The sequence below is a fragment of the Salmo salar genome, chromosome ssa20 (genome assembly GCF_905237065.1).
Source record: "Salmo salar chromosome ssa20, Ssal_v3.1, whole genome shotgun sequence".
In the NCBI taxonomy this organism is placed as follows: Eukaryota; Metazoa; Chordata; class Actinopteri; order Salmoniformes; family Salmonidae; genus Salmo; species Salmo salar.
Window position 1 is genome coordinate 39,315,558 of NC_059461.1, and position 16,895 is coordinate 39,332,452.

Sequence of the window (16,895 nt, forward strand, 5' to 3'; positions counted from 1 at the left end):
GAGAAATTCTCGATGTAAATGAAAAGCTACTTTTTAGGCAAAATCTCTGTCAGAAGAGGGATTTGAACCCTCGCCTCCAATCGGAGACCAGAACTCCCGCACAACCAGGAAGGCTTCTCACCTTGAGTCTGGCGCCTTAGACCACTCGGCCATCCTGACAACTATGAAACCTTAAAATTCAAATGTTTTTCACGATTCTGTAACATAAGGTTTAATATGTCCGATGGAAACATGCAGAACTTAAGATACAAAGAACAGAAAACAAAAAAATGCTAAAATCTAAAGAAAGATATTGTAAAAACATTTTTTTTAAATGAGTTTACATAAGTGAGTGAATTGTAAGCTAGGCTTATGATGACCTGTAAAGAATGATTATTAACGTTTCATTTGTTTTCTGTTCTCAAATTATGACATATATCAAACTTTTCATCACTGTTAATGTGTTTTACTTTCTCCATTTGGAGAAATTGTTGGTGTAGATGAAAAGCTACATTTGCAGGCAAGATCTTTGTCAGAAGAGAAATTTGAACGCTCGCCTCCAATTGGAGACCAGAACAGCCGACAACCAGGAAGTCTTCTCACTTTGAGTCTGGCACCTTAGACCACTCGGCCATCCTGACAACTATGAAACCTTAAAATTCATATGTTTTTCACGATTCTGTAACATATGGTTTGCTATGTCCGAGGAAACATGCAGAACTTAAGATACAAAGAACAGAAAACAAAAAAATGCTAAAATCTAAAGAAAGATATTGTAAAAACATTTTTTTAAAGGAGTTTGCGTAAGTGAGTGAATTATAAGCTAGGCTTATGATGACCTGTATCAAACGATTATTAACGTTTCATTTGTTTTCTGTTCTCAAATTATGACATCTATACAAATTCATCACTGTTCATGTGTTTTACTTTCTCCATATGGAGAAATTCTCGATGTAAATGAAAAGCTACATTTGTAGGCAAAATCTTTGTCAGAAGAGGGATTTGAACCCTCGCCTCCAATTGGAGACCAGAACAGCCGACAACCAGGAAGTCTTCTCACTTTGAGTCTGGCACCTTAGACCACTCGGCCATCCTGACAACTATGAAACCTTAAAATTCATATGTCTTTTCACGATTCTGTAACATATGGTTTGCTATGTCCGATGAAACATGCAGAACTTAAGATACAAAGAACAGAAAACAAAAAAATGCTAAAATCTAAAGAAAGATATTGTAAAAACATTTTTTTAAAGGAGTTTGCGTAAGTGAGTGAATTATAAGCTAGGCTTATGATGACCTGTATCAAACGATTATTAACGTTTCATTTGTTTTCTGTTCTCAAATTATGACATCTATACAAATTCATCAGTGTTCATGTGTTTTACTTTCTCCATATGGAGAAATTCTCGATGTAAATGAAAAGCTACTTTTTTAGGCAAAATCTCTGTCAGAAGAGGGATTTGATCCCTCGCCTCCAATCGGAGACCAGAACTCCCGCACAACCAGGAAGGCTTCTCACCTTGAGTCTGGCGCCTTAGACCACTCGGCCATCCTGACAACTATGAAACCTTAAAATTCATATGTTTTTCACGATTCTGTAACATAAGGTTTTATATGTCCGATGGAAACATAAAGAACTTAAGATACAAAGAACAGAAAACAAAAAAAGGCTAAAATCTAAAGAAAGATATTGTAAAAACATTTTTTTTAAATGAGTTTACATAAGTGAGTGAATTGTAAGCTAGGCTTATGATGACCTGTAAAGAATGATTATTAACGTTTCATTTGTTTTCTGTTCCCAAATTATGACATATATCAAACTTTTCATCACTGTTAATGTGTTTTACTTTCTCCATTTGGAGAAATTGTTGGTGTAGATGAAAAGCTACATTTGTAGGCAAAATCTTTGTCAGAAGAGAAATTTGAACGCTCGCCTCCAATTGGAGACCAGAACAGCCGACAACCAGGAAGTCTTCTCACTTTGAGTCTGGCACCTTAGACCACTCGGCCATCCTGACAACTATGAAACCTTAAAATTCATATGTTTTTCACGATTCTGTAACATATGGTTTGCTATGTCCGATGAAACATGCAGAACTTAAGATACAAAGAACAGAAAACAAAAAAATGCTAAAATCTAAAGAAAGATATTGTAAAAACATTTTTTTAAAGGAGTTTGCGTAAGTGAGTGAATTATAAGCTAGGCTTATGATGACCTGTATCAAACGATTATTAACGTTTCATTTGTTTTCTGTTCTCAAATTATGACATCTATACAAATTCATCAGTGTTCATGTGTTTTACTTTCTCCATATGGAGAAATTCTCGATGTAAATGAAAAGCTACTTTTTTAGGCAAAATCTCTGTCAGAAGAGGGATTTGAACCCTCGCCTCCAATCGGAGACCAGAACTCCCGCACAAGCAGGAAGGCTTCTCACCTTGAGTCTGGCGCCTTAGACCACTCGGCCATCCGGACAACTATGAAACCTTAAAATTCAGATGTTTTTCACGATTCTGTAACATAAGGTTTTATATGTCCGATGGAAACATAAAGAACTTAAGATACAAAGAACAGAAAACAAAAAAAGGCTAAAATCTAAAGAAAGATATTGTAAAAACATTTTTTTTAAATGAGTTTACATAAGTGAGTGAATTGTAAGCTAGGCTTATGATGACCTGTAAAGAATGATTATTAACGTTTCATTTGTTTTCTGTTCCCAAATTATGACATATATCAAACTTTTCATCACTGTTAATGTGTTTTACTTTCTCCATTTGGAGAAATTCTTAGTGTAGATGAAAAGCTACATTTGTAGGCAAAATCTTTGTCAGAAGAGGGATTTGAACCCTCGCCTCCAATTGGAGACCAGAACAGCCAACAACCAGGAAGTCTTCTCACTTTGAGTCTGCCACCTTAGACCACTCGGCCATCCTGACAACTATGAAACCTTAAAATTCATATGTTTTTCACGATTCTGTAACATATGGTTTGCTATGTCCGATGAAACATGCAGAACTTAAGATACAAAGAACAGAAAACAAAAAAATGCTAAAATCTAAAGAAAGATATTGTAAAAACATTTTTTTAAAGGAGTTTGCGTAAGTGAGTGAATTATAAGCTAGGCTTATGATGACCTGTATCAAACGATTATTAACATTTCATTTGTTTTCTGTTCTCAAATTATGACATCTATACAAATTCATCAGTGTTCATGTGTTTTACTTTCTCCATATGGAGAAATTCTCGATGTAAATGAAAAGCTACTTTTTAGGCAAAATCTCTGTCAGAAGAGGGATTTGAACCCTCGCCTCCAATCGGAGACCAGAACTCCCGCACAACCAGGAAGGCTTCTCACCTTGAGTCTGGCGCCTTAGACCACTCGGCCATCCTGACAACTATGAAACCTTAAAATTCAGATGTTTTTCACGATTCTGTAACATAAGGTTTAATATGTCCGATGGAAACATGCAGAACTTAAGATACAAAGAACAGAAAACAAAAAAATGCTAAAATCTAAAGAAAGATATTGTAAAAACATTTTTTTTAAATGAGTTTACATAAGTGAGTGAATTGTAAGCTAGGCTTATGATGACCTGTAAAGAATGATTATTAACGTTTCATTTGTTTTCTGTTCTCAAATTATGACATATATCAAACTTTTCATCACTGTTAATGTGTTTTACTTTCTCCATTTGGAGAAATTCTTGGTGTAGATGAAAAGCTACATTTGTAGGCAAAATCTTTGTCAGAAGAGGGAAATTTGAAAGCTCGCCTCCAATTGGAGACCAGAACAGCCGACAACCAGGAAGTCTTCTCACTTTGAGTCTGGCACCTTAGACCACTCGGCCATCCTGACAACTATGAAACCTTAAAATTCATATGTTTTTCACGATTCTGTAACATATGGTTTGCTATGTCCGATGAAACATGCAGAACTTAAGATACAAAGAACAGAAAACAAAAAATGCTAAAATCTAAAGAAAGATATTGTAAAAACATTTTTTTAAAGGAGTTTGCGTAAGTGAGTGAATTATAAGCTAGGCTTATGATGACCTGTATCAGAACGATTATTAACGTTTCATTTGTTTTCTGTTCTCAAATTATGACATCTATACAAATTCATCAGTGTTCATGTGTTTTACTTTCTCCATATGGAGAAATTCTCGATGTAAATGAAAAGCTACATTTGTAGGCAAAAGCTTTGTCAGAAGAGGGATTTGAACCCTCGCCTCCAATTGGAGACCAGAACAGCCGACAACCAGGAAGTCTTCTCACTTTGAGTCTGGCACCTTAGACCACTCGGCCATCCTGACAACTATGAAAGCTTAAAATTCATATGTTTTTCACGATTCTGTAACATATGGTTTGCTATGTCCGATGAAACATGCAGAACTTAAGATACAAAGAACAGAAAACAAAAAAATGCTAAAATCTAAAGAAAGATATTGTAAAAACATTTTTTTAAAGGAGTTTGCGTAAGTGAGTGAATTATAAGCTAGGCTTATGATGACCTGTATCAAACGATTATTAACGTTTCATTTGTTTTCTGTTCTCAAATTATGACATCTATACAAATTCATCAGTGTTCATGTGTTTTACTTTCTCCATATGGAGAAATTCTCGATGTAAATGAAAAGCTACTTTTTTAGGCAAAATCTCTGTCAGAAGAGGGATTTGAACCCTCGCCTCCAATCGGAGACCAGAACTCCCGCACAACCAGGAAGGCTTCTCACCTTGAGTCTGGCGCCTTAGACCACTCGGCCATCCTGACAACTATGAAACCTTAAAATTCAGATGTTTTTCACGATTCTGTAACATAAGGTTTAATATGTCCGATGGAAACATGCAGAACTTAAGATACAAAGAACAGAAAACAAAAAAATGCTAAAATATAAAGAAAGATATTGTAAAAACATTTTTTTTAAATGAGTTTACATAAGTGAGTGAATTGTAAGCTAGGCTTATGATGACCTGTAAAGAATGATTATTAACGTTTCATTTGTTTTCTGTTCTCAAATTATGACATATATCAAACTTTTCATCACTGTTAATGTGTTTTACTTTCTCCATTTGGAGATTTGTGTAGATGAAAAGCTACATTTGTAGGCAAAATCTTTGTCAGAAGAGGGATTTGAACCCTCGCCTCCAATTGGAGACCAGAACAGCCGACAAACAGGAAGTCTTCTCACTTTGAGTCTGGCACCTTAGAACACTCGGCCATCCTGACAACTATGAAAGCTTAAAATTCATATGTTTTTCACGATTCTGTAACATATGGTTTGCTATGTCCGATGAAACATGCAGAACTTAAGATACAAAGAACAGAAAACAAAAAAATGCTAAAATCTAAAGAAAGATATTGTAAAAACATTTTTTTAAATGAGTTTACATAAGTGAGTGAATTGTAAGCTAGGCTTATGATGACCTGTAAAGAATGATTATTAACGTTTCATTTGTTTTCTGTTCTCAAATTATGACATATATCAAACTTTTCATCACTGTTAATGTGTTTTACTTTCTCCATTTGGAGAAATTCTTGGTGTAGATGAAAAGCTACATTTGTAGGCAAAATCTCTGTCAGAAGAGGGATTTGAACCCTCGCCTCCAATCGGAGACCAGAACTCCCGCACAACCAGGAAGGCTTCTCACATTGAGTCTGGCGCCTTAGACCACTCGGCCATCCTGACAACTATGAAACCTTAAAATTCAGATGTTTTTCACAATTCTGTAACATAAGGTTTAATATGTCCGATGGAAACATGCAGAACTTAAGATACAAAGAACAGAAAACAAAAAATGCTAAAATCTAAAGAAAGATATTGTAAAAACATTTTTTTAAATGAGTTTACGTAAGTGAGTGAATTGTAAGCTAGGCTTATGATGACCTGTAAAGAATGATTATTAACGTTTCATTTGTTTTCTGTTCTCAAATTATGACATATATCAAACTTTTCATCAGTGTTAATGTGTTTTACTTTCTCCATTTGGAGAAATTGAGTAGATGAAAAGCTACATTTGTAGGCAAAATCTTTGTCAGAAGAGGGATTTGAACCCTCGCCTCCAATTGGAGACCAGAACAGCCGACAACCAGGAAGTCTTCTCACTTTGAGTCTGGCGCCTTAGACCACTCGGCCATCCTGACAACTATGAAAGCTTAAAATTCATATGTTTTTCACGATTCTGTAACATATGGTTTGCTATGTCCGATGAAACATGCAGAACTTAAGATACAAAGAACAGAAAACAAAAAAATGCTAAAATCTAAAGAAAGATATTGTAAAAACATTTTTTTAAATGAGTTTGCGTAAGTGAGTGAATTGTAAGCTAGGCTTATGATGACCTGTAAAGAATGATTATTAACGTTTCATTTGTTTTCTGTTCTCAAATTATGACATATATCAAACTTTTCATCACTGTTAATGTGTTTTACTTTCTCCATTTGGAGAAATTCTTGGTGTAGATGAAAAGCTACATTTGTAGGCAAATCTTTGTCAGAAGAGGGATTTGAACCCTCGCCTCCAATTGGAGACCAGAACAGCCGACAACCAGGAAGTCTTCTCACTTTGAGTCTGGCACCTTAGACCACTCGGCCATCCTGACAACTATGAAAGCTTAAAATTCATTTGTTTTTCACGATTCTGTAACATATGGTTTGCTATGTCCGATGAAACATGCAGAACTTAAGATACAAAGAACAGAAAACAAAAAAATGCTAAAATCTAAAGAAAGATATTGTAAAAACATTTTTTTAAAGGAGTTTGCGTAAGTGAGTGAATTATAAGCTAGGCTTATGATGACCTGTATCAAACGATTATTAAGGTTTCATTTGTTTTCTGTTCTCAAATTATGACATCTATACAAATTCATCAGTGTTCATGTGTTTTACTTTCTCCATATGGAGAAATTCTCGATGTAAATGAAAAGCTACTTTTTTAGGCAAAATCTCTGTCAGAAGAGGGATTTGATCCCTCGCCTCCAATCGGAGACCAGAACTCCCGCACAACCAGGAAGGCTTCTCACCTTGAGTCTGGCGCCTTAGACCACTCGGCCATCCTGACAACTATGAAACCTTAAAATTCAGATGTTTTTCACGATTCTGTAACATAAGGTTTAATATGTCCGATGGAAACATGCAGAACTTAAGATACAAAGAACAGAAAACAAAAAATGCTAAAATCTAAAGAAAGATATTGTAAAAACATTTTTTTAAATGAGTTTACATAAGTGAGTGAATTGTAAGCTAGGCTTATGATGACCTGTAAAGAATGATTATTAACGTTTCATTTGTTTTCTGTTCCCAAATTATGACATATATCAAACTTTTCATCACTGTTAATGTGTTTTACTTTCTCCATTTGGAGAAATTCTTGGTGTAGATGAAAAGCTACATTTGTAGGCAAAATCTTTGTCAGAAGAGGGATTTGAACCCTCGCCTCCAATTGGAGACCAGAACAGCCGACAACCAGGAAGTCTTCTCACTTTGAGTCTGGCACCTTAGACCACTCGGCCATCCTGACAACTATGAAAGCTTAAAATTCATATGTTTTTCACGATTCTGTAACATATGGTTTGCTATGTCCGATGAAACATGCAGAACTTAAGATACAAAGAACAGAAAACAAAAAAATGCTAAAATCTAAAGAAAGATATTGTAAAAACATTTTTTTAAAGGAGTTTGCGTAAGTGAGTGAATTATAAGCTAGGCTTATGATGACCTGTATCAAACGATTATTAACGTTTCATTTGTTTTCTGTTCTCAAATTATGACATCTATACAAATTCATCAGTGTTCATGTGTTTTACTTTCTCCATATGGAGAAATTCTCGATGTAAATGAAAAGCTACTTTTTTAGGCAAAATCTCGGTCAGAAGAGGGATTTGATCCCTCGCCTCCAATCGGAGACCAGAACTCCCGCACAACCAGGAAGGCTTCTCACCTTGAGTCTGGCGCCTTAGACCACTCGGCCATCCTGACAACTATGAAACCTTAAAATTCAGATGTTTTTCACAATTCTGTAACATAAGGTTTAATATGTCCGATGGAAACATGCAGAACTTAAGATACAAAGAACAGAAAACAAAAAAATGCTAAAATCTAAAGAAAGATATTGTAAAAACATTTTTTTTAAATGAGTTTACATAAGTGAGTGAATTGTAAGCTAGGCTTATGATGACCTGTAAAGAATGATTATTAACGTTTCATTTGTTTTCTGTTCTCAAATTATGACATATATCAAACTTTTCATCACTGTTAATGTGTTTTACTTTCTCCATTTGGAGAAATTCTTGGTGTAGATGAAAAGCTACATTTGTAGGCAAAATCTTTGTCAGAAGAGGGATTTGAACCCTCGCCTCCAATTGGAGACCAGAACAGCCGACAACCAGGAAGTCTTCTCACTTTGAGTCTGGCACCTTAGACCACTCGGCCATCCTGACAACTATGAAAGCTTAAAATTCATATGTTTTTCACGATTCTGTAACATATGGTTTGCTATGTCCGATGAAACATGCAGAACTTAAGATACAAAGAACAGAAAACAAAAAAATGCTAAAATCTAAAGAAAGATATTGTAAAAACTTTTTTTTAAAGGAGTTTGCGTAAGTGAGTGAATTGTAAGCTAGGCTTATGATGACCTGTATCAAGAATGATTATTAACGTTTCATTTGTTTTCTGTTCTCAAATTATGACATCTATCAAACTTTCATCAGTGTTAATGTGTTTTACTTTCTCCATTTGGAGAAATTCTTGGTGTAGATGAAAAGCTACATTTGTAGGCAAAATCTCTGTCAGAAGAGGGATTTGAACCCTCGCCTCCAATCGGAGACCAGAACTCCCGCACAACCAGGAAGGCTTCTCACATTGAGTCTGGCGCCTTAGACCACTCGGCCATCCTGACAACTATGAAACCTTAAAATTCAGATGTTTTTCACAATTCTGTAACATAAGGTTTAATATGTCCGATGGAAACATGCAGAACTTAAGATACAAAGAACAGAAAACAAAAAATGCTAAAATCTAAAGAAAGATATTGTAAAAACATTTTTTTAAAATGAGTTTACATAAGTGAGTGAATTGTAAGCTAGGCTTATGATGACCTGTAAAGAATGATTATTAACGTTTCATTTGTTTTCTGTTCTCAAATTATGACATATATCAAACTTTTCATCACTGTTAATGTGTTTTACTTTCTCCATTTGGAGTAGATGAAAAGCTACATTTGTAGGCAAAATCTTTGTCAGAAGAGGGATTTGAACCCTCGCCTCCAATTGGAGACCAGAACAGCCGACAACCAGGAAGTCTTCTCACTTTGAGTCTGGCACCTTAGACCACTCGGCCATCCTGACAACTATGAAAGCTTAAAATTCATTTGTTTTTCACGATTCTGTAACATATGGTTTGCTATGTCCGATGAAACATGCAGAACTTAAGATACAAAGAACAGAAAACAAAAAAATGCTAAAATCTAAAGAAAGATATTGTAAAAACATTTTTTTAAAGGAGTTTGCGTAAGTGAGTGAATTGTAAGCTAGGCTTATGATGACCTGTAAAGAATGATTATTAACGTTTCATTTGTTTTCTGTTCTCAAATTATGACATATATCAAACTTTTCATCACTGTTAATGTGTTTTACTTTCTCCATTTGGAGAAATTCTTGGTGTAGATGAAAAGCTACATTTGTAGGCAAAATCTTTGTCAGAAGAGGGATTTGAACCCTCGCCTCCAATTGGAGACCAGAACAGCCGACAACCAGGAAGTCTTCTCACTTTGAGTCTGGCACCTTAGACCACTCGGCCATCCTGACAACTATGAAAGCTTAAAATTCATATGTTTTTCACGATTCTGTAACATATGGTTTGCTATGTCCGATGAAACATGCAGAACTTAAGATACAAAGAACAGAAAACAAAAAAATGCTAAAATCTAAAGAAAGATATTGTAAAAACATTTTTTTAAAGGAGTTTGCGTAAGTGAGTGAATTGTAAGCTAGGCTTATGATGACCTGTATCAAACGATTATTAACGTTTCATTTGTTTTCTGTTCTCAAATTATGACATCTATACAAATTCATCAGTGTTCATGTGTTTTACTTTCTCCATATGGAGAAATTCTCGATGTAAATGAAAAGCTACTTTTTAGGCAAAATCTCTGTCAGAAGAGGGATTTGAACCCTCGCCTCCAATCGGAGACCAGAACTCCCGCACAACCAGGAAGGCTTCTCACCTTGAGTCTGGCGCCTTAGACCACTCGGCCATCCTGACAACTATGAAACCTTAAAATTCAGATGTTTTTCACGATTCTGTAACATAAGGTTTAATATGTCCGATGGAAACATGCAGAACTTAAGATACAAAGAACAGAAAACAAAAAAATGCTAAAATCTAAAGAAAGATATTGTAAAAACATTTTTTTTAAATGAGTTTACATAAGTGAGTGAATTGTAAGCTAGGCTTATGATGACCTGTAAAGAATGATTATTAACGTTTCATTTGTTTTCTGTTCCCAAATTATGACATATATCAAACTTTTCATCACTGTTAATGTGTTTTACTTTCTCCATTTGGAGAAATTCTTGGTGTAGATGAAAAGCTACATTTGTAGGCAAAATCTTTGTCAGAAGAGGGATTTGAAACCTCGCCTCCAATTGGAGAACAGAACAGCCGACAACCAGGAAGTCTTCTCACTTTGAGTCTGGCACCTTAGACCACTCGGCCATCCTGACAACTATGAAAGCTTAAAATTCATATGTTTTTCACGATTCTGTAACATATGGTTTGCTATGTCCGATGAAACATGCAGAACTTAAGATACAAAGAACAGAAAACAAAAAAATGCTAAAATCTAAAGAAAGATATTGTAAAAACATTTTTTTAAAGGAGTTTGCGTAAGTGAGTGAATTATAAGCTAGGCTTATGATGACCTGTATCAAACGATTATTAACGTTTCATTTGTTTTCTGTTCTCAAATTATGACATCTATAGAAATTCATCAGTGTTCATGTGTTTTACTTTCTCCATATGGAGAAATTCTCGATGTAAATGAAAAGCTACTTTTTTAGGCAAAATCTCTGTCAGAAGAGGGATTTGAACCCTCGCCTCCAATCGGAGACCAGAACTCCCGCACAACCAGGAAGGCTTCTCACCTTGAGTCTGGCGCCTTAGACCACTCGGCCATCCTGACAACTATGAAACCTTAAAATTCAGATGTTTTTCACAATTCTGTAACATAAGGTTTAATATGTCCGATGGAAACATGCAGAACTTAAGATACAAAGAACAGAAAACAAAAAATGCTAAAATCTAAAGAAAGATATTGTAAAAACATTTTTTTTAAATGAGTTTACATAAGTGAGTGAATTGTAAGCTAGGCTTATGATGACCTGTAAAGAATGATTATTAACGTTTCATTTGTTTTCTGTTCTCAAATTATGACATATATCAAACTTTTCATCACTGTTAATGTGTTTTACTTTCTCCATTTGGAGCGTAGATGAAAAGCTACATTTGTAGGCAAAATCTTTGTCAGAAGAGGGATTTGAACCCTCGCCTCCAATTGGAGACCAGAACAGCCGACAACCAGGAAGTCTTCTCACTTTGAGTCTGGCACCTTAGACCACTCGGCCATCCTGACAACTATGAAACCTTAAAATTCATATGTTTTTCACAATTCTGTAACATATGGTTTGCTATGTCCGATGAAACATGCAGAACTTAAGATACAAAGAACAGAAAACAAAAAAATGCTAAAATCTAAAGAAAGATATTGTAAAAACATTTTTTTAAATGAGTTTACATAAGTGAGTGAATTGTAAGCTAGGCTTATGATGACCTGTAAAGAATGATTATTAACGTTTCATTTGTTTTCTGTTCTCAAATTATGACATATATCAAACTTTTCATCACTGTTAATGTGTTTTACTTTCTCCATTTGGAGTAGATGAAAAGCTACATTTGTAGGCAAAATCTTTGTCAGAAGAGGGATTTGAACCCTCGCCTCCAATTGGAGACCAGAACAGCCGACAACCAGGAAGTCTTCTCACTTTGAGTCTGGCACCTTAGACCACTCGGCCATCCTGACAACTATGAAAGCTTAAAATTCATATGTTTTTCACGATTCTGTAACATATGGTTTGCTATGTCCGATGAAACATGCAGAACTTAAGATACAAAGAACAGAAAACAAAAAAATGCTAAAATCTAAAGAAAGATATTGTAAAAACATTTTTTTAAAGGAGTTTGCGTAAGTGAGTGAATTATAAGCTAGGCTTATGATGACCTGTATCAAACGATTATTATCGTTTCATTTGTTTTCTGTTCTCAAATTATGACATCTATACAAATTCATCAGTGTTCATGTGTTTTACTTTCTCCATATGGAGAAATTCTCGATGTAAATGAAAAGCTACTTTTTTAGGCAAAATCTCTGTCAGAAGAGGGATTTGAACCCTCGCCTCCAATCGGAGACCAGAACTCCCGCACAACCAGGAAGGCTTCTCACCTTGAGTCTGGCGCCTTAGACCACTCGGCCATCCTGACAACTATGAAACCTTAAAATTCAGATGTTTTTCACGATTCTGTAACATAAGGTTTAATATGTCCGATGGAAACATGCAGAACTTAAGATACAAAGAACAGAAAACAAAAAAATGCTAAAATCTAAAGAAAGATATTGTAAAAACATTTTTTTTAAATGAGTTTACATAAGTGAGTGAATTGTAAGCTAGGCTTATGATGACCTGTAAAGAATGATTATTAACGTTTCATTTGTTTTCTGTTCTCAAATTATGACATATATCAAACTTTTCATCACTGTTAATGTGTTTTACTTTCTCCATTTGGAGAAATTCTTGGTGTAGATGAAAAGCTACATTTGTAGGCAAAATCTTTGTCAGAAGAGGGATTTGAACCCTCGCCTCCAATTGGAGACCAGAACAGCCGACAACCAGGAAGTCTTCTCACTTTGAGTCTGGCACCTTAGACCACTCGGCCATCCTGACAACTATGAAACCTTAAAATTCATATGTTTCTCACGATTCTGTAACATATGGTTTGCTATGTCCGATGAAACATGCAGAACTTAAGATACAAAGAACAGAAAACAAAAAAATGCTAAAATCTAAAGAAAGATATTGTAAAAACATTTTTTTAAAGGAGTTTGCGTAAGTGAGTGAATTATAAGCTAGGCTTATGATGACCTGTATCAAACGATTATTAACATTTCATTTGTTTTCTGTTCTCAAATTATGACATCTATACAAATTCATCAGTGTTCATGTGTTTTACTTTCTCCATATGGAGAAATTCTCGATGTAAATGAAAAGCTACATTTGTAGGCAAAATCTTTGTCAGAAGAGGGATTTGAACCCTCGCCTCCAATCGGAGACCAGAACAGCCGACAACCAGGAAGTCTTCTCACTTTAAGTCTGGCACCTTAGACCACTCGGCCATCCTGACAACTACGAAACCTTAAAATTCATATGTTTTTCACAATTCTGTAACATATGGTTTGCTATGTCCGATGAAACATGCAGAACTTAAGATACAAAGAACAGAAAACAAAAAAATGCTAAAATCTAAAGAAAGATATTGTAAAAACATTTTTTTAAAGGAGTTTGCGTAAGTGAGTGAATTATAAGCTAGGCTTATGATGACCTGTATCAAACGATTATTAACATTTCATTTGTTTTCTGTTCTCAAATTATGACATCTATACAAATTCATCAGTGTTCATGTGTTTTACTTTCTCCATATGGAGAAATTCTCGATGTAAATGAAAAGCTACTTTTTTAGGCAAAATCTCTGTCAGAAGAGGGATTTGAACCCTCGCCTCCAATCGGAGACCAGAACTCCCGCACAACCAGGAAGGCTTCTCACCTTGAGTCTGGCGCCTTAGACCACTCGGCCATCCTGACAACTATGAAACCTTAAAATTCAGATGTTTTTCACGATTCTGTAACATAAGGTTTAATATGTCCGATGGAAACATGCAGAACTTAAGATACAAAGAACAGAAAACAAAAAATGCTAAAATCTAAAGAAAGATATTGTAAAAACATTTTTTTAAATGAGTTTACATAAGTGAGTGAATTGTAAGCTAGGCTTATGATGACCTGTAAAGAATGATTATTAACGTTTCATTTGTTTTCTGTTCTCAAATTATGACATATATCAAACTTTTCATCACTGTTAATGTGTTTTACTTTCTCCATTTGGAGAAATTCTTGGTGTAGATGAAAAGCTACATTTGTAGGCAAAATCTTTGTCAGAAGAGGGATTTGAACCCTCGCCTCCAATTGGAGACCAGAACAGCCGACAACCAGGAAGTCTTCTCACTTTGAGTCTGGCACCTTAGACCACTCGGCCATCCTGACAACTATGAAACCTTAAAATTCATATGTTTTTCACGATTCTGTAACATATGGTTTGCTATGTCCGATGAAACATGCAGAACTTAAGATACAAAGAACAGAAAACAAAAAAATGCTAAAATCTAAAGAAAGATATTGTAAAAACATTTTTTTAAAGGAGTTTGCGTAAGTGAGTGAATTATAAGCTAGGCTTATGATGACCTGTATCAAACGATTATTAACGTTTCATTTGTTTTCTGTTCTCAAATTATGACATCTATACAAATTCATCAGTGTTCATGTGTTTTACTTTCTCCATATGGAGAAATTCTCGATGTAAATGAAAAGCTACTTTTTTAGGCAAAATCTTTGTCAGAAGAGGGATTTGAACCCTCACCTCCAATTGGAGACCAGAACAGCCGACAACCAGGAAGTCTTCTCACTTTGAGTCTGGCACCTTAGACCACTCGGCCATCCTGACAACTATGAAACCTTAAAATTCATATGTTTTTCACAATTCTGTAACATATGGTTTGCTATGTCCGATGAAACATGCAGAACTTAAGATACAAAGAACAGAAAACAAAAAAATGCTAAAATCTAAAGAAAGATATTGTAAAAACATTTTTTTAAAGGAGTTTGCGTAAGTGAGTGAATTATAAGCTAGGCTTATGATGACCTGTATCAAACGATTATTAACTTTCATTTGTTTTCTGTTCTCAAATTATGACATCTATACAAATTCATCAGTGTTCATGTGTTTTACTTTCTCCATATGGAGAAATTCTCGATGTAAATGAAAAGCTACTTTTTAGGCAAAATCTCTGTCAGAAGAGGGATTTGAACCCTCGCCTCCAATCGGAGACCAGAACTCCCGCACAACCAGGAAGGCTTCTCACCTTGAGTCTGGCGCCTTAGACCACTCGGCCATCCTGACAACTATGAAACCTTAAAATTCAGATGTTTTTCACGATTCTGTAACATAAGGTTTAATATGTCCGATGGAAACATGCAGAACTTAAGATACAAAGAACAGAAAACAAAAAAATGCTAAAATCTAAAGAAAGATATTGTAAAAACATTTTTTTAAATGAGTTTACATAAGTGAGTGAATTGTAAGCTAGGCTTATGATGACCTGTAAAGAATGATTATTAACGTTTCATTTGTTTTCTGTTCTCAAATTATGACATATATCAAACTTTTCATCACTGTTAATGTGTTTTACTTTCTCCATTTGGAGAAATTCTTGGTGTAGATGAAAAGCTACATTTGTAGGCAAAATCTTTGTCAGAAGAGGGATTTGAACCCTCGCCTCCAATTGGAGACCAGAACAGCCGACAACCAGGAAGTCTTCTCACTTTGAGTCTGGCACCTTAGACCACTCGGCCATCCTGACAACTATGAAACCTTAAAATTCATATGTTTTCACAATTCTGTAACATATGGTTTGCTATGTCCGATGAAACATGCAGAACTTAAGATACAAAGAACAGAAAACAAAAAAATGCTAAAATCTAAAGAAAGATATTGTAAAAACATTTTTTTAAAGGAGTTTGCGTAAGTGAGTGAATTATAAGCTAGGCTTATGATGACCTGTATCAAACGATTATTAACGTTTCATTTGTTTTCTGTTCTCAAATTATGACATCTATACAAATTCATCAGTGTTCATGTGTTTTACTTTCTCCATATGGAGAAATTCTCGATGTAAATGAAAAGCTACTTTTTTAGGCAAAATCTCTGTCAGAAGAGGGATTTGAACCCTCGCCTCCAATCGGAGACCAGAACAGCCGACAACCAGGAAGTCTTCTCACTTTAAGTCTGGCACCTTAGACCACTCGGCCATCCTGACAACTACGAAACCTTAAAATTCATATGTTTTTCACAATTCTGTAACATATGGTTTGCTATGTCCGATGAAACATGCAGAACTTAAGATACAAAGAACAGAAAACAAAAAAATGCTAAAATCTAAAGAAAGATATTGTAAAAACATTTTTTTAAAGGAGTTTGCGTAAGTGAGTGAATTATAAGCTAGGCTTATGATGACCTGTATCAAACGATTATTAACCTTTCATTTGTTTTCTGTTCTCAAATTATGACATCTATACAAATTCATCAGTGTTCATGTGTTTTACTTTCTCCATATGGAGAAATTCTCGATGTAAATGAAAAGCTACTTTTTTAGGCAAAATCTCTGTCAGAAGAGGGATTTGAACCCTCGCCTCCAATCGGAGACCAGAACTCCCGCACAACCAGGAAGGCTTCTCACCTTGAGTCTGGCGCCTTAGACCACTCGGCCATCCTGACAACTATGAAACCTTAAAATTCAGATGTTTTTCACAATTCTGTAACATAAGGTTTAATATGTCCGATGGAAACATGCAGAACTTAAGATACAAAGAACAGAAAACAAAAAAATGCTAAAATCTAAAGAAAGATATTGTAAAAACATTTTTTTAAATGAGTTTACATAAGTGAGTGAATTGTAAGCTAGGCTTATGATGACCTGTAAAGAATGATTATTAACGTTTCATTTGTTTTCTGTTCTCAAATTATGACATATAT

The 16,895-nt window shown here is 34.9% G+C and overlaps 33 non-coding genes across 33 annotated transcripts; all 33 read right to left on the minus strand.

Annotated features, from left to right (window-relative positions):
- Positions 1 to 47: 47 nt before the first annotated feature.
- Positions 48 to 159, minus strand: trnal-caa (transfer RNA leucine (anticodon CAA)). The gene is made up of 2 exons: positions 122 to 159; positions 48 to 93 (listed from the first exon to the last, which is right to left on the minus strand). It is a non-coding gene; the product is annotated as a tRNA-Leu (tRNA).
- An 807-nt stretch (positions 160 to 966) lies between these two features.
- trnal-caa (transfer RNA leucine (anticodon CAA)) lies at positions 967 to 1,077 on the minus strand. Its single transcript has 2 exons — positions 1,040 to 1,077; positions 967 to 1,012 (listed from the first exon to the last, which is right to left on the minus strand). It is a non-coding gene; the product is annotated as a tRNA-Leu (tRNA).
- Positions 1,078 to 1,424: 347 nt separating this feature from the next.
- Positions 1,425 to 1,536, minus strand: trnal-caa (transfer RNA leucine (anticodon CAA)). The gene is made up of 2 exons: positions 1,499 to 1,536; positions 1,425 to 1,470 (listed from the first exon to the last, which is right to left on the minus strand). It is a non-coding gene; the product is annotated as a tRNA-Leu (tRNA).
- Positions 1,537 to 2,343: 807 nt separating this feature from the next.
- On the minus strand, positions 2,344 to 2,455 carry trnal-caa (transfer RNA leucine (anticodon CAA)). The gene is made up of 2 exons: positions 2,418 to 2,455; positions 2,344 to 2,389 (listed from the first exon to the last, which is right to left on the minus strand). It is a non-coding gene; the product is annotated as a tRNA-Leu (tRNA).
- A 350-nt stretch (positions 2,456 to 2,805) lies between these two features.
- On the minus strand, positions 2,806 to 2,916 carry trnal-caa (transfer RNA leucine (anticodon CAA)). Its single transcript has 2 exons — positions 2,879 to 2,916; positions 2,806 to 2,851 (listed from the first exon to the last, which is right to left on the minus strand). It is a non-coding gene; the product is annotated as a tRNA-Leu (tRNA).
- Positions 2,917 to 3,261: 345 nt separating this feature from the next.
- trnal-caa (transfer RNA leucine (anticodon CAA)) lies at positions 3,262 to 3,373 on the minus strand. The gene is made up of 2 exons: positions 3,336 to 3,373; positions 3,262 to 3,307 (listed from the first exon to the last, which is right to left on the minus strand). It is a non-coding gene; the product is annotated as a tRNA-Leu (tRNA).
- An 809-nt stretch (positions 3,374 to 4,182) lies between these two features.
- Positions 4,183 to 4,293, minus strand: trnal-caa (transfer RNA leucine (anticodon CAA)). Its single transcript has 2 exons — positions 4,256 to 4,293; positions 4,183 to 4,228 (listed from the first exon to the last, which is right to left on the minus strand). It is a non-coding gene; the product is annotated as a tRNA-Leu (tRNA).
- Positions 4,294 to 4,639: 346 nt separating this feature from the next.
- Positions 4,640 to 4,751, minus strand: trnal-caa (transfer RNA leucine (anticodon CAA)). The gene is made up of 2 exons: positions 4,714 to 4,751; positions 4,640 to 4,685 (listed from the first exon to the last, which is right to left on the minus strand). It is a non-coding gene; the product is annotated as a tRNA-Leu (tRNA).
- A 345-nt stretch (positions 4,752 to 5,096) lies between these two features.
- trnal-caa (transfer RNA leucine (anticodon CAA)) lies at positions 5,097 to 5,207 on the minus strand. Its single transcript has 2 exons — positions 5,170 to 5,207; positions 5,097 to 5,142 (listed from the first exon to the last, which is right to left on the minus strand). It is a non-coding gene; the product is annotated as a tRNA-Leu (tRNA).
- A 348-nt stretch (positions 5,208 to 5,555) lies between these two features.
- Positions 5,556 to 5,667, minus strand: trnal-caa (transfer RNA leucine (anticodon CAA)). Its single transcript has 2 exons — positions 5,630 to 5,667; positions 5,556 to 5,601 (listed from the first exon to the last, which is right to left on the minus strand). It is a non-coding gene; the product is annotated as a tRNA-Leu (tRNA).
- Positions 5,668 to 6,011: 344 nt separating this feature from the next.
- On the minus strand, positions 6,012 to 6,122 carry trnal-caa (transfer RNA leucine (anticodon CAA)). Its single transcript has 2 exons — positions 6,085 to 6,122; positions 6,012 to 6,057 (listed from the first exon to the last, which is right to left on the minus strand). It is a non-coding gene; the product is annotated as a tRNA-Leu (tRNA).
- A 347-nt stretch (positions 6,123 to 6,469) lies between these two features.
- Positions 6,470 to 6,580, minus strand: trnal-caa (transfer RNA leucine (anticodon CAA)). The gene is made up of 2 exons: positions 6,543 to 6,580; positions 6,470 to 6,515 (listed from the first exon to the last, which is right to left on the minus strand). It is a non-coding gene; the product is annotated as a tRNA-Leu (tRNA).
- Positions 6,581 to 6,926: 346 nt separating this feature from the next.
- trnal-caa (transfer RNA leucine (anticodon CAA)) lies at positions 6,927 to 7,038 on the minus strand. The gene is made up of 2 exons: positions 7,001 to 7,038; positions 6,927 to 6,972 (listed from the first exon to the last, which is right to left on the minus strand). It is a non-coding gene; the product is annotated as a tRNA-Leu (tRNA).
- A 348-nt stretch (positions 7,039 to 7,386) lies between these two features.
- On the minus strand, positions 7,387 to 7,497 carry trnal-caa (transfer RNA leucine (anticodon CAA)). Its single transcript has 2 exons — positions 7,460 to 7,497; positions 7,387 to 7,432 (listed from the first exon to the last, which is right to left on the minus strand). It is a non-coding gene; the product is annotated as a tRNA-Leu (tRNA).
- A 346-nt stretch (positions 7,498 to 7,843) lies between these two features.
- On the minus strand, positions 7,844 to 7,955 carry trnal-caa (transfer RNA leucine (anticodon CAA)). Its single transcript has 2 exons — positions 7,918 to 7,955; positions 7,844 to 7,889 (listed from the first exon to the last, which is right to left on the minus strand). It is a non-coding gene; the product is annotated as a tRNA-Leu (tRNA).
- A 350-nt stretch (positions 7,956 to 8,305) lies between these two features.
- trnal-caa (transfer RNA leucine (anticodon CAA)) lies at positions 8,306 to 8,416 on the minus strand. Its single transcript has 2 exons — positions 8,379 to 8,416; positions 8,306 to 8,351 (listed from the first exon to the last, which is right to left on the minus strand). It is a non-coding gene; the product is annotated as a tRNA-Leu (tRNA).
- A 349-nt stretch (positions 8,417 to 8,765) lies between these two features.
- trnal-caa (transfer RNA leucine (anticodon CAA)) lies at positions 8,766 to 8,877 on the minus strand. The gene is made up of 2 exons: positions 8,840 to 8,877; positions 8,766 to 8,811 (listed from the first exon to the last, which is right to left on the minus strand). It is a non-coding gene; the product is annotated as a tRNA-Leu (tRNA).
- A 337-nt stretch (positions 8,878 to 9,214) lies between these two features.
- trnal-caa (transfer RNA leucine (anticodon CAA)) lies at positions 9,215 to 9,325 on the minus strand. The gene is made up of 2 exons: positions 9,288 to 9,325; positions 9,215 to 9,260 (listed from the first exon to the last, which is right to left on the minus strand). It is a non-coding gene; the product is annotated as a tRNA-Leu (tRNA).
- Positions 9,326 to 9,673: 348 nt separating this feature from the next.
- Positions 9,674 to 9,784, minus strand: trnal-caa (transfer RNA leucine (anticodon CAA)). The gene is made up of 2 exons: positions 9,747 to 9,784; positions 9,674 to 9,719 (listed from the first exon to the last, which is right to left on the minus strand). It is a non-coding gene; the product is annotated as a tRNA-Leu (tRNA).
- A 345-nt stretch (positions 9,785 to 10,129) lies between these two features.
- Positions 10,130 to 10,241, minus strand: trnal-caa (transfer RNA leucine (anticodon CAA)). The gene is made up of 2 exons: positions 10,204 to 10,241; positions 10,130 to 10,175 (listed from the first exon to the last, which is right to left on the minus strand). It is a non-coding gene; the product is annotated as a tRNA-Leu (tRNA).
- Positions 10,242 to 11,048: 807 nt separating this feature from the next.
- trnal-caa (transfer RNA leucine (anticodon CAA)) lies at positions 11,049 to 11,160 on the minus strand. The gene is made up of 2 exons: positions 11,123 to 11,160; positions 11,049 to 11,094 (listed from the first exon to the last, which is right to left on the minus strand). It is a non-coding gene; the product is annotated as a tRNA-Leu (tRNA).
- Positions 11,161 to 11,499: 339 nt separating this feature from the next.
- Positions 11,500 to 11,610, minus strand: trnal-caa (transfer RNA leucine (anticodon CAA)). The gene is made up of 2 exons: positions 11,573 to 11,610; positions 11,500 to 11,545 (listed from the first exon to the last, which is right to left on the minus strand). It is a non-coding gene; the product is annotated as a tRNA-Leu (tRNA).
- A 336-nt stretch (positions 11,611 to 11,946) lies between these two features.
- On the minus strand, positions 11,947 to 12,057 carry trnal-caa (transfer RNA leucine (anticodon CAA)). Its single transcript has 2 exons — positions 12,020 to 12,057; positions 11,947 to 11,992 (listed from the first exon to the last, which is right to left on the minus strand). It is a non-coding gene; the product is annotated as a tRNA-Leu (tRNA).
- Positions 12,058 to 12,403: 346 nt separating this feature from the next.
- Positions 12,404 to 12,515, minus strand: trnal-caa (transfer RNA leucine (anticodon CAA)). The gene is made up of 2 exons: positions 12,478 to 12,515; positions 12,404 to 12,449 (listed from the first exon to the last, which is right to left on the minus strand). It is a non-coding gene; the product is annotated as a tRNA-Leu (tRNA).
- Positions 12,516 to 12,865: 350 nt separating this feature from the next.
- On the minus strand, positions 12,866 to 12,976 carry trnal-caa (transfer RNA leucine (anticodon CAA)). Its single transcript has 2 exons — positions 12,939 to 12,976; positions 12,866 to 12,911 (listed from the first exon to the last, which is right to left on the minus strand). It is a non-coding gene; the product is annotated as a tRNA-Leu (tRNA).
- Positions 12,977 to 13,322: 346 nt separating this feature from the next.
- On the minus strand, positions 13,323 to 13,433 carry trnal-uaa (transfer RNA leucine (anticodon UAA)). The gene is made up of 2 exons: positions 13,396 to 13,433; positions 13,323 to 13,368 (listed from the first exon to the last, which is right to left on the minus strand). It is a non-coding gene; the product is annotated as a tRNA-Leu (tRNA).
- Positions 13,434 to 13,779: 346 nt separating this feature from the next.
- On the minus strand, positions 13,780 to 13,891 carry trnal-caa (transfer RNA leucine (anticodon CAA)). The gene is made up of 2 exons: positions 13,854 to 13,891; positions 13,780 to 13,825 (listed from the first exon to the last, which is right to left on the minus strand). It is a non-coding gene; the product is annotated as a tRNA-Leu (tRNA).
- A 348-nt stretch (positions 13,892 to 14,239) lies between these two features.
- Positions 14,240 to 14,350, minus strand: trnal-caa (transfer RNA leucine (anticodon CAA)). Its single transcript has 2 exons — positions 14,313 to 14,350; positions 14,240 to 14,285 (listed from the first exon to the last, which is right to left on the minus strand). It is a non-coding gene; the product is annotated as a tRNA-Leu (tRNA).
- A 346-nt stretch (positions 14,351 to 14,696) lies between these two features.
- Positions 14,697 to 14,807, minus strand: trnal-caa (transfer RNA leucine (anticodon CAA)). Its single transcript has 2 exons — positions 14,770 to 14,807; positions 14,697 to 14,742 (listed from the first exon to the last, which is right to left on the minus strand). It is a non-coding gene; the product is annotated as a tRNA-Leu (tRNA).
- A 344-nt stretch (positions 14,808 to 15,151) lies between these two features.
- On the minus strand, positions 15,152 to 15,263 carry trnal-caa (transfer RNA leucine (anticodon CAA)). Its single transcript has 2 exons — positions 15,226 to 15,263; positions 15,152 to 15,197 (listed from the first exon to the last, which is right to left on the minus strand). It is a non-coding gene; the product is annotated as a tRNA-Leu (tRNA).
- A 349-nt stretch (positions 15,264 to 15,612) lies between these two features.
- trnal-caa (transfer RNA leucine (anticodon CAA)) lies at positions 15,613 to 15,723 on the minus strand. The gene is made up of 2 exons: positions 15,686 to 15,723; positions 15,613 to 15,658 (listed from the first exon to the last, which is right to left on the minus strand). It is a non-coding gene; the product is annotated as a tRNA-Leu (tRNA).
- A 345-nt stretch (positions 15,724 to 16,068) lies between these two features.
- On the minus strand, positions 16,069 to 16,179 carry trnal-uaa (transfer RNA leucine (anticodon UAA)). The gene is made up of 2 exons: positions 16,142 to 16,179; positions 16,069 to 16,114 (listed from the first exon to the last, which is right to left on the minus strand). It is a non-coding gene; the product is annotated as a tRNA-Leu (tRNA).
- A 346-nt stretch (positions 16,180 to 16,525) lies between these two features.
- trnal-caa (transfer RNA leucine (anticodon CAA)) lies at positions 16,526 to 16,637 on the minus strand. Its single transcript has 2 exons — positions 16,600 to 16,637; positions 16,526 to 16,571 (listed from the first exon to the last, which is right to left on the minus strand). It is a non-coding gene; the product is annotated as a tRNA-Leu (tRNA).
- Between the last annotated feature and the right edge of the window lie 258 nt (positions 16,638 to 16,895).